This window comes from Sus scrofa, chromosome 16, assembly GCF_000003025.6.
Source record: "Sus scrofa isolate TJ Tabasco breed Duroc chromosome 16, Sscrofa11.1, whole genome shotgun sequence".
Taxonomy (NCBI): domain Eukaryota; kingdom Metazoa; phylum Chordata; class Mammalia; order Artiodactyla; family Suidae; genus Sus; species Sus scrofa.
Window position 1 is genome coordinate 8,570,435 of NC_010458.4, and position 12,922 is coordinate 8,583,356.

The window sequence follows — 12,922 nt, forward strand, 5'->3', positions numbered from 1 at the left end:
CAATGATTTTGTGTCATTATTTGCTTTTACGACATAGGACACTTTCCACTTGTTTGTAACATCAGGCTCCCATTGAATCTAAAAGGATTACTATATACAGATAAGTTTGAAAGAAGCAACTATAATGAGTAAGGTCTTTCAAAGAGGAACTTTTTTTTAGCTTAAGGAAATGAAATCTTTATACTTAAAATGAAAATATGCAAATAAAAATGATATGATTTTATGTGTTTGGGAGTTTATGTTTCAATAATTTAAAATGTTTTTCAAGACAGTGTCTTCCTTAAAATACATACTCCCCTGGCTTTCAAGACACTATTCTCGTGGGGCTCTCTTCCTTCCTCTCCAGCTGTGTTGGTTTTTCTTCATTTTCCCAGCCTATATGGGTTAGGTTGCTCCATGTACTGATCCATGTGTTTTTCATCTTTTCATTCATGAAGTCAATGGAGTAAAGACTCCCAATTTCCTACCTGAGCAGACGGCTCTTCTCTAAGCTCCATGCTTGCACATTCAACTGACTCCATGCCATTACCACTTGAACATTTAAATCTAACAACGTATAAACCCAGTTCTCATCTCTTGCTGGCCCTCCTTTCCCCACTAAAATTTGTTCTGTCCAATTCTTTCCCTTCTTAGAAGACAACAAATCCAACTTTCTAGCTGCTCAGGATACAACAACAAATATCATCCTTTACCCTCACTGTCCCCCACCACCCCTACATCTCATACAATAGTGTGTCCTGTCAGCTTTAATTTCAAGGTAAATATGCAGTCCAACCTCTTCTCCAACCTCTACTGCAAGTCACTATCTTCTCTCTGAATTACTTCAAGAGCTCCAGAACTGGCCTATATCTGTCCTAGCTCCTCTTCAGTCTAACACTGTGACCAGAGTTTCTGATTGAAATACAGGTGATTAGTAACCTTAATCTCACCTTCACGCTGAACTCTTCTTTGCTGTGTGATATAAAAAATACATCACGTTATTTCTCTGCTCAGGAATATCCAATGCCACCCCAGATCTACAAAAAACCCAGAAGTACTTAGACACATTTATAGCATCTACACATGATCCCGTTTCCATTATCTCCTAACAATATCTCCTCCTTGGCTCCATTTCTGTTACTTCACTCCAGATATGCTGGCCTTCTTGCTATTATTCCAAGAAGACAGGCAAGCCCCTGCTCTGAGACTTTTGTTCTTGCTTTTCACCTTCCCTAGAATCTGATTTCTCAATATCAAACACTGTTCATATTCATACTTCTTCCAAGGTCATCTTCTCAGTGAGGGATTCCTAGCCATTACAGCTAAAACATCAAACCACCACCTATGTCTTCAAAGTTTTATTCCCCATCCCCCTTTCCTCTTCCTCTCTTAACAATGATCATGTTCTCCAAGTAATAATATAGTTCCCTTGTTTCCCATCTCTTTTCTCAAGTAGTATATAATCCCTGTAAGTGAATTTAATATAGTAAAACAGAATTGAATATTTCATTTGGCTTCATTTTTCTTTTAAAAATATAATAAATCTTCAAAAAGTCAAATTCCAATCACCAGAACTGAAAATCCTACTGAATAGTCTTTTAGAACTGGTTGACTTTTCAATCAATAACACAGGCTTTCTCAACTATGGCTTAGTTATTTAATCTTACTATTTTTTTAATTATTAAAAAGTGTTGTAGTTGATTTAAAACAGGGTGTTACTCTCTACTGTACAGAAAAGTGATTCAGTTATATACATGTACTCTTTTTCAGAAGTTAAATTGTATCAATCAGCCAATAAGTGGGCTCTTTAAAAAAGCAGCAAAACTGCATACAACCAAAATAGCTTCTGTTTATATTTTCATGGCTAATTTAAATTATATCACACATTGCAGCTGAAAGGTACTAATTACACATATTTTTAAAATATGGATAATATAAACAATACAGAAATTTTCAAGGGATACACAGTTTTGCCCAAGTGCGGTACCAACTAAATTGATTTTCTTGAAATCCTTTTTAAAATCAGAATGTACATAAAATTTTGTATCATTTATAGTTACACAAATTTCCATAAATATATGATTATTTAGATTCAAATTCCTCAATTAATTTTCATTTCTTAAGGGGTTTCTTCAATTGGGGATCTTTGGTTTATTTCCTAGTAATTTACTCCTTGAAGTTACATGTAAAAGGATCTGCCTTTTCCTGTTTCTGGCAATGGATTGCAAATTGTTTCTCAAAACTGTTGTATTAATTTTCACTTTCACCATGAATAACTATAAATAAGAGTTTTATCACACCTTTACCAGCATTGGTTTCAAAAGTTATTTGTAATATGATGCTTCAGTAGGTTAAAATGGCATCCTGTCTTCTTTTAAATCCCATTGATATCTGTGAGTTTAACTTAGACAGGTATTTTTATTTAAAATACTTTTGCAATCAGGTAGACTGAATGAAAATAATTGGATAAAGTGAAATTGCCAGTCACATGGGGTTGTACATAGCTATATAGATGAAACATATTGACTTTAAAGGCCTAAATATGACAATAAATATCTATTTGAAGATCCTTATGACCACGTGTACATAAAATGAAATGGAAATGATAGTTAAATTCCTGTTTTCAGTGGAGGCATCTGCAAAGACCAAATTCGTTTTACTGGCAATTCATCTATCATATTCCATGCAGTGTGAGTAAAATGTTGAATAAGCCAGTCCTGGGGAGCTCAGATAAGTGAGATATTTCTTTTTCAACTATTTCACTCAAACGCTTTTAGGAATCAAACTCTTTTTATTCTCAGACTGCCAAGAAGTTTCCTAAGTTCCTAACCCAGCAGTACAGAACTTTATGTATCAGAATACTTTCTGGTATCTACAGAAGCAATACCTGGGCACATCAGGGTACATTAGACCAAATGTTCCTCTTCTACTCACTCCTACATTTCCCCACTGCCCACTTACTTTCCTGGACATCCATTCTTGGAACGGGTACTGCACTTAAACGTCAAAATGCTATCAGCAACGATAGAAATGCTAAATTATTTAATTTGTGCTGGTCTTGTCTTTACTCTTCATTTAAAAATAGTTAATAGGGTATTACTTAAATGCAGGATAGTACATCTACACAATAATATGTGGTGGTCACGATGTATAACACCAACGTGGCAGGGGCATCAACCAATCTGAAATCATCCTACCCTAAGGAGACAATTGCAAGAACACGCATATGCCTCACACTGAGCTAGATTTAAATATCAGGACTGTGCCTAATAGTGTTCTTGGTAAATACTCATGAATTGCTTAGAGACCCACATGGAAGAGATTAGACTATAAAATTAGCTGGGGATTTTATCAACTTGCATTTATTTTATCTAAATATATTTTTGTGTACATCTGCTTATGGAATGCATTCATCTCTATATAACTGTGTTTAAATTACTAATTTCAAAATTACATGTAGACATATTAATTTATTCATTTAAAAGTCACTTAAAATATATATCAAATGGGTAAGAACAGTATTGTTAAAAAGTAAATTTCAAGGTGTATTCTATGTGCTACTTCTGCATTTTTAAACAAACCACAAATGTGGATAACATGGGAAAGGATGGAAATAAGAGAGAAAATTGAGGTCCATCCACAACATAAAACACATATTTCAAAATGAAGATATTCTATTTCATTCATGAAAAAATTTTTTTTTCTTTTTAGGGTTGCACCTGCGGCATAAATTCCCAGGCTAGAGGTCGAATCATAGATGCAGATGAAGCCTATGCCACAGCCATGGCAACACTGGATCTGAACCACATTTATGGCCTACATTGTAGCTGTGGCAATGCCGGATCCTTATCCCACTGAGTGAGGCGAGGGATCAAACCCACATCCTCACAGAGACAATATCAAATCCTTAACGCACTGAGCCACAGTGGGAACTCAGAAAAAATCTTTTTTTTTTTTTTTCTTTTCAGGGCTGCACCAGGGGCATATGGAGGTTCCCAGGCTAGGGGTCGAATCAGAGCTATAGCTGCTGGCCTATACCGCAGCCACAGCCACACAGGATCCGTAACCCACTGAGCAAGGCCAGGGATCGAACCTGAAACCCCACGGTTCCTAGTCAGATTTGTTTCTGCTGTGCCATGATGGGAACTCTGAAAAAAAAAAAATTAATACTGCTGTTTCTTACAGATGATTTTGAACTACTCTAGAATACTAAGATTTAGCTTGCTGAGTCAGTTCTCAAAAAAATACATCACCAAAGAAATTGAAACAATGATAATTTACCAATATTGGTATATATCTTTATCAATTACAACCCATTTGACAGCTTGTATTATTTGGTTCTCATGCCTATTCTTATCCCCCTTTGCAGATGAGGGAAAATGACCTATGTATATAAGTAACATGTGACATAAGTAATCTGAGCCAGGATCCATGTTCTGTCATGGCTTCAAACCATTATGCCTGGTATTTTTTTTTTTTTTTTTCTCATTGTGCTACATATCACTGCTGGTTAAGAACTATTTTTTTCAAACCAAAATGCTTCCCTTTTACTTCTGAACCTTCAAACATTATAAACTACTCCAAGCACAATGGAATTACTAGAGTGAATACCCCTGACACCCCAAACATATACATACTCAAGAAAAAATATCAAAAGCAATTGTAGAGAGCATCATATCTTTCATTCACTATATTAAAGGCTCCTCTGAGAAACAAATTCAAGCGAAATTTGTCTTCAGACTCAACATCTACATTTTCCTTTGCACTTTTTATTTCCTTTTGTTCCCACAAATTTTAGCATATGATAGTAGAGCCTAGACTCTCAGTTCACAGAAAAATATAATATGGATAAGCTCTTCCACATTTTTGTGTTAGGGACCCAATGAAACACCTACACATTGTTATTCGTTCAAAGCAAAAGACGAGGGATCCTTGTAGAACACCCAAACTGAACTAAACGTGGACACTTTCAAAGGAAGAGGAGAGACATTTTGTCCCCCAACTCCCCAGGGATTAGTTAACAATGTCTCGAGATATCTGAGGTTGTGGCAGTTTGGGGGTGCTGCTACTGGCATCTAGTGGGTGGAAAACGGGGATGCTGCTAGGCATTCTACAATAAACATGAAAGCCCTCCCGCCATTAGAATTATATAGCACACAATATCAATAGCACCAAAGTTAAGGAGCTCTAATATAGAATATAGTTTTATAGACATGTGCAATGCAACTACAAGGAAGGCATATAATTGAGCAAATTCAGGAGTCTGAAGTCTTCTACTTATTTTTTTTTAAAAAATAACATAAAACAGCAAAGGACATACACTCTTCTTAAATCTCTCAATCTCCTTCTCTCACTTTTCAACCAACTACATTGCATCAGATACATGCACTTGCAATAAGCAGATTTTTCCAGGTTTCAATACTATCCTAGATCAGAAGTGTGCATGCATGTTTAGAGTCTAAAGGACAATTACATCAGGCTGCCTGTATATAAGGTATACTAATCATAAGGTCTTCTAATTATCAAGTCAAATACAGGACAAATGGGGCACAAACTTGTGAAAATATGGTTTGTATTTAAATAGATCATAAAAGTCAACAAAAAGCATAACAATGATGCTTATATAAGCCAAATTAAAAAAAAAGTCTTTTATATTTACTATATATAGCACCCATCATCTAAAGAATTTATAAACTTGGACTAACTCATGATTCCACTATATCCATCCAAACAGGCTCATAAGAAGGAATAATGATTTACATTCTGCTTAATGTGTAGACTTTGATCAAGCACTGCTTGCTATCAAGCATGCTATAGCTAATTACTTTCAACATTTGCTGGACAGAGTTACATCTTGAGTTTCCTTGTCACTTACCTTCATTCTACTACTAAACTCCCCTTCACTGTGAGGTTATCTTTAAGTGGGCAATTCTGGTGCATCTAAAAGAGCAAATCCTCATTTTCTACCTCCCACTGTTGTCAAGAGAGGAGATCAAACTTGACTATTGGTATCATTTTATGTTTTCCTCCCCTTAAGTTAGCTACCTCTGTGAAAAAGCATCATCATTATGGTTTATAAAATACTCCTCTAACAAGGCCCATTAAATGAAAGCCTTATTAAGTGAAGAAATGGGTTGACCTAGACTTGGTTAATTTATTATCAGGAAGCCTGGAATTGAACATGTAACAGGAGGCTTGAAAGTAACAAATGATAATTGTTTCTTCCACCAGAGTGTTAGGCTATAGAACTAATTCTTTACTAGTATCACATCCTGCCTCCCTCCTCCCATATCCAGCAAGCTGCATCTGAGATCCAGTCTGGACCTCTAACTCTTGATTTAGGATTACATGTTTTCTCTGATAAGACAAGTCCACTGAAACAGAGGAGAACAATTACTGCATAAGGAAAGCCCCCTGCTTTGAAAAATCTGTGGGTGATCCCAAAGTGAAAAATAAAGATTCCAAACACAGTCGGAGCCTGTAGGGTGGTTTCTTTTTTTTTTTTCCTCCCCTCCCCCCCCTTTTTTTTGGTTGGATAATAAAATCTTTCTCTGATCTGTTTCTCTCAGCTCAAAGCTGTGATGCCATCACCTGAGCAAATTGAAGACCATAATAATCTCAGCTAAGATTTTTATTTTATCATTTCTTCATTTTAGCAGAGAAACAGCAAGAGGCATTTACTCTCGATTAATCTGAAAGTACTTAAAATACAACAAGCATTGATATAAGGAGACACTTGAATAATTAGCTAATAAAATTTTATTTTTCACCTGTTACATATGACAGGTTTTCCTAGTTCCACCTCTGTACGCACAACACACACACACACACACACACACATGCATAATTTTACCTTGTTTTTAGATATGAAAACTAAGACAAAATCATTGTTAGTTCTAAACTCAAATCAGGTTCAGGAAGTTAAGAAATGAATCAGAGTTAGCAAACATAAGGGCATATACTAAATAAAGTGTTTTGCTGATGGCAGAAGGGTACCTAATTCCTTTTCATGCATCATTTATAGTGCCCTTTACAAGAAGAAAAAGTTTCATCTTAAGCTTTAATAAGCATTTATAGAAACGTTTCATAAAAGAAAAAAGAAGAAAGAAAATGAGCCTTGCCCTACTGCAGCTTGAGTGCTCAGATATCATGTAATTTCAGAGGATACTGGAAAGGCAATAATTAAAAAGCACTATGGAAATTTCAATTTCAAATTCCCTGTTTCTATGCTGACAACGCTTTCCCTCACTTTGACAGAGAGACATAAATGACAGCTTATTTTGATGCCACCACGATGCCAATGTGCCTTGCAGAGTATCCTTCCAACTTCTTCAGGGGGAGAGCAGATAACAGCACATCCACAGATAAACATAAACAGAGACCCAGCTGGATTATCAAGACTCATTCCATAGGCTCTATGGCAACATTCCTGGATAAGAAAAAAAATTTTTTTAAAAGCTATACTAGCAATGAGGCTTACAAAGCATCAACTCCAACTTTCCCCTTCGCAGCAGATCCTGTGAAACCAACCCAGAGAGGAAGATTTCGCCAAATATTGTTTTGACTCAGAACCGGGTGAGCAGCCCCACTGCACAAAAATATGAATGTCATTCCATAGTAAAGTGGTGTTCATTGAAGCCTTACCTTGGCTGACTTGCCCTAACTGGTGGAAAGGAACTTAATTTATGAGAAGCACAGAGGGGACTTTCTTGGTGCTCCCGGCACCGCGGCTCCGGTCCTCCGAGAGCCCCAGACTCGGCTCCGCGCGCCTGCGAGCCCTGGGCTCGGCAGCTCCGGCTTCTGCAGCTCCGGAGCGCGCCTGTGATTGGCTGGCAGAGCCCGTCCGCCTGATCCTCTCCTCTGTCTCTCCTCCTTCCTCTCCTTCCTGGCTCTCCCGTCTGCCGCCTTTCCCTCTGCTTCCTTTTTTTTTTTTTTTTTCTTTCCCCTTTTAACCCCCATCGTGCATACTTTGGGGGCTGCTAAAATCCTAGAGCACACAGAACGGAGAGCCTGTGGCCCCCATCGGCAAGGTCATGTGCAATGCAATGCCATTGATGGAAACAGTTAAAAATATTAAAAGCCCGGACCGGCGGCTCATCTTTCCATCGGAGCTGAAAAAAATGACGACCAGGACTCCGTACCAGTTGAGACCCTCGGTTCTCCGCAAGGGAGGGGGAGAAGGGGGCCAGAAGTGTTTGACTGTCAGATGGACTGGGAGTAGACCTCGGGAGGGAACCGGGAGAAAAAGCAGGCAGGGCAGGCGCTGAGGTGGCAGGCTGGTAATAAATTTTCCTGTTTCCGTGCAAAGTCGTCACAGCCTGCTAAACATTCAACTGCTGGCTCATTCATCAGTGATCCATAGTCCGGTGATAGCCGCGAGATTTAGCTCGAGTGATGCCTCTAATACCTTACCCCAAAGTACTCAAGGCATGGAGGGTTTAGAAGAGATAGAGCTTTCCCTTGGAGGTCAGCAGTATATTTGCGAAGATGAACAGGAACCGCAATGCCCTTTCCTAGCCCCTTTGCTTGTGCCAGGAAAACTCTCTTTCACACACACATAACTTCAAACATGTTATTACTCCAGAATACATTTAAATGATTTGTCATATACACAGCTTTTGATAACAAGGACTTCAGGCCTGATTGGTTACATGCACAATTGATGCAAAACGACTTTAGTCCTTTCTCCCAACAGTCAGCCACACTCACTAAGAACATAAAGTATCCCCGTTTAAAATACTGTAGTAAACAAGTGTAGGAGTTTATCTATATTGAATGGCTACTCCAAGGATCATTTGGCAAATATACTAAGGATTGTACAAGACTCTCTATCACTGCAACCACTAAGAGGGCACCCTTACTTGCTCTGGTTAGTTGATAACAATAAATGCTCAGGTTCAGAGATTCAAAGGAACGAGAGGCTTAAGCTTAAGAGATACAGTGTGATAGAGGGAAGAGGCCCTCTAAAGGCCATGAGACATGGATTCCAATTCTGTCTCAGACTTTCTTCTGTATCAGAGCCTGTCTAAACTGTTTCAATTCTCTGAGGCTAGGAAGGCTTCTCTTTAAAATCTAGAGAATAATCTCACTTCAGAAGGTCTCTGAGAAAATGAAATGAAAAACTGTGTAATTTTAAAGAAGGGATGTTTTGAATCAGCTAGAGTTTTATTTGACTATCTTTGAGTGATGTGACATGCAGTGGGATTTAATTTGGTTTGGGGTTTGGGTATGATTAAACAAACCAACGGAAACAATCAAAGCAGCCCTCAAATTGGATTATTTCTAATTGAGAAGGAATTGCACATTTAAGTGTGCAGTTACTCCTAAGGAAGATGTTAGGAGACAATGAGAATTTGGAAATCTCTGAAATCGAAACTCTCAGGGAAAAGTGAAATGGAAACAATAGCATGAGAAATAATGAGCCAATGTTGTATTATGTGTTTTGTATATTTTCTCTCATGCTGTTTCTGATTTAAATGAGATTCCCCTTGCAAAATATCTGGACATAAAATCAGAAAATCATATTCATTTTGTGGTTACTGAAAAGAATCCATTTCAAATCTTCCTGTTTTGATGAAGCCCTGGGAACACAAAGAGAAGAATAGTTATGAAAAATAAAGGGGCTATAAAGAGGAACTTTTGGTCTATCGGGGTTATGTGGTTTAAAAATTCACACGATGGATGTTTCTAGAGAAGCCTCTTATTTGGCTTAACTCTGAATGAAAGAACATGTTTGGCACTTTGATCCTAAAGCCTTTGCTGAGACACCAACACTGAGCATCCGAGAGACACACTTGACAATGGTGTGTTCTGGCTAGCCCTCCTTGGCGGTTTTCCCTGGGTAAGACTGTAATAAGCACATCTAGGGGACGGTCGTAATAGAAGTCGACAGGCAGTTGCTCCAGAGTGGGATGACATGCAGAAGGATCTGTCAGTATGGCCAAATAATGCAATCCATTTCTAGGAAAAGCACCCACTCATCGAGGGAGGCTTTATATATATGGGACTGCACTCAGCTTCAGGGCTCAGGATTTTCCCCAAACCCAAGGATGAAATGTACAAGGGATTAAAATGGCTTCTGAATTTTGATCTTCTGCAACTGCACCAACTTTCCCTGGCCCTAGAAAAGTAAGCCTGTCAGCCACTTAGTTCATCTCTTACACTTTCAGGTTAAAAAAGAGAAAGTAAGTGAACCCAGGAGGAACATGCTTCTTGGGGAAAGCCAGGTGGTAGGCAGGTGCTTATTTTCTCCTTATGTCAAAGATTACTTCCAAAAAGTGGACAATGCATCAGTCAGCAAAATTTATTACAGAGCTAATCTCTGAAACAGAAAGCATGGACGTTTCTGCTCCTGAGTCCCCACTTCTGTTACTGGAGAGTTATAAGAATCATTTTCACTGGTGACAGGGAAGCATCCAACACAAGATTGATGCTGGTCAGACTACAGAAACTGGAAAGATAAAATTGTAATGCTAAACTGTGATCCTTCTCTGAGAGACAGACTCAGGAAATTGTCTCTTTAGATGTCATCTCATGCTCAATTTTACCCTGGGAATTCAGGAGGCTATGCAATGTTTTCAAATATAAAGGAATGTAAATTAAATGTATATGTATCCCTTGCTATAATTTGGCACTTAGAGCAATTAACTACACAAACGTGGTGCCATGATTGAATTTTAATTGAAATGACTATTGAAATTACAATAATAATATTAAAAAGTGATCCGATTATTATGTAAAGGAAAACAGCTGATGAAACGGGAAGCAATAAATGATTTTTTTTTGAAATATTTATTTTATATGCTTGGGTGATAAATATTGTAGATTGCTTATTTTTTTTTTTTTTACAAACATAAATGAGAAGTTTGTTTATTTTTGTCTTTTTGCCTTTTTCTAGGGCCACTCCTGTGGTATATGGAGGTTCCCAGGCTAGGGGTCTAATCAGACCTGCAGCTGCTGGCCTACACCACAGCTCACAGCAACACGGGATCCTTAACCCACTGAGAAAGGCCAGGCACTGACCCTGCAACCTCATGGTTCCTAGTCAGATTTGTTAACCACTGAGCCATGATGAGACTCCAAAAGAGAAGTTTTATAGTGATAAAAATATTACCACTAAGAATATGCTTAAAGATAACCTAATAAAGTTAACCTTTACTCACTCAGATTAGGAATTGCAGAGTACTGGGGAAATACTGATAAAGGAAAATGAAAAGGCGAGATCAAAAATATTTCAAAGTTAAATGTATATGTAATTAATTTTAAAAAGCATTGCCCCCCTTACTCATTTATTAATCTAATTATTACTCATAATACTAACAAAGTGATCAGATTATGTAATTACTCATACTACTAATAAATGCATTTTTCAGCACATGTAAAATATAAAAAAAAAATGAACTTGTTTGGCTCTAATGAGACTGTTGATAATTGACAAAGGAAAAGTAAAACTCCTAATGTTTTATTTTCCATAAAATAGATCCTTATTGAACTAAAAATGATAAAATAAAGATACTGGGACCCAAGATAAGTGAAAATTTACTAATAGATCCTAGTTTTAAGTGATTAATTCTTGGACAAAGGTTACATAAAGTACATGCCAGAATTTTAAAAAATATCTCAAAAAAATTGGTAAACTTTGAAGATTTAGTAAAAATAAAACAGTGACAAGCAAATGTTTTCCAAACTTTTGAAACATGATGGAACATGGAGTTTACAAATTAGGAATAATTGAACTAAATGTGAAAACTGGCCAGTAAGGAGATTTTTTTTTTTTTTTTTTTTTTGTCTTTTTGCCTTTTCTAGTGCCACTCCCACGGCATATGGAGGTTCCCAGGCTAGGGGTCTAATGGGAGCTGTAGCCACTGGCCTATGTCAGAGCCACAGCAACGCAGGATCCAAGCCGCATCTGCAACCTACCTCACAGCTCACAGCACACTGGATCCTTAACCCACTGAGCAAGGCCAGGGATCGAACCCGCAACCTCATGGTTCCTAGTCAGATTCGTTAACCACTGTGCCACGACGGGAACTCCAGGAGATTTTTTAAGAGATGAGTAGACCAGGATGGAAAGAAAATAGTGGGGTCACCTGAGTCTATATCACATTTGAAAAGTCATTTCAAAATAATCCAATTTCTTTCTCTGACAGACATGCTAGACAGGAAATAGGGGAAACATATGATATGATCTCACTATACGTCATTACCTTTTTTCATGATTTCATTGGAGTCCACATGGAGAATTTTAGTACAATTATTCAGTGTAGCAGTAGGTTAAGGTCCCATTCTCTTATGTTTAAAAATGTGGAGGTTCTTTTCTAAAGCAAAGTTTCTAGTAGTAAGCTGCAGAATTTTAACTTCGGTAGAATTATGGGGTTTTTTTAATACCCGTATTAAACATTACCCATGTTCAGTGCTATGAACACTGAAGCCACCCATATGCATTTTACACAAGAAGTCAGCAGATTTGGATGAAGACCTGGGAAGAAAAAGTAAGGGGTCTTGAAAACCTAAAAGTTACCTCACACCTAACAAAGAAGAAATACTAAGGCTGAGTCCAAAAGTACGATTGTATTAAAAATATGGCAGCAAAGACAGGTCTTTGAATGAAAACTTATGAATGAGATCTCTGAGATTCCTACTGACAATAGTTTTAGTATGAAGCAATTATGTGATATGCCCATCAAAAATGTAAATGTCAACGGGTATCCTTAATAAAATCAAAGCATCAAAATGGGCATGATGATTATCTTAACTCTAAAATATTGAGAATATATCAGGAATATTGCATTCAAGAAGACTTAGCTATAGCTAATTCTGGTCCTTTTAAGTTAATTCATATTTTTGTGAGCTGTAACATTATATATTCATTCAGTTGACAAAACTAATAACCTCTAACTCTTCCCTCTTCCTCAGTCCTTAGATAACCTCCACTCTTTTCCTC

The 12,922-nt window shown here is 37.4% G+C and overlaps 1 protein-coding gene across 9 annotated transcripts in view; it reads right to left on the bottom strand.

Moving 5' to 3' along the window:
- CDH18 (cadherin 18) overlaps positions 1 to 12,922 on the bottom strand; it is a 1,026,794-nt gene that overhangs the window by 480,182 nt on the left and 533,690 nt on the right. The window contains exon 1 of one of the 9 annotated variants that reach the window (XM_021076963.1): positions 7,624 to 7,781. The exons of 6 other annotated variants lie outside the window; for them this stretch is intronic. The gene's annotated coding sequence lies outside the window, so the exon portion shown is untranslated. Of the gene's footprint in view, positions 1 to 7,623; positions 7,803 to 12,922 lie in introns of those variants that run through there. 2 more of the 9 variants (XM_021076968.1, XM_021076970.1) reach the window with 2 other exon arrangements.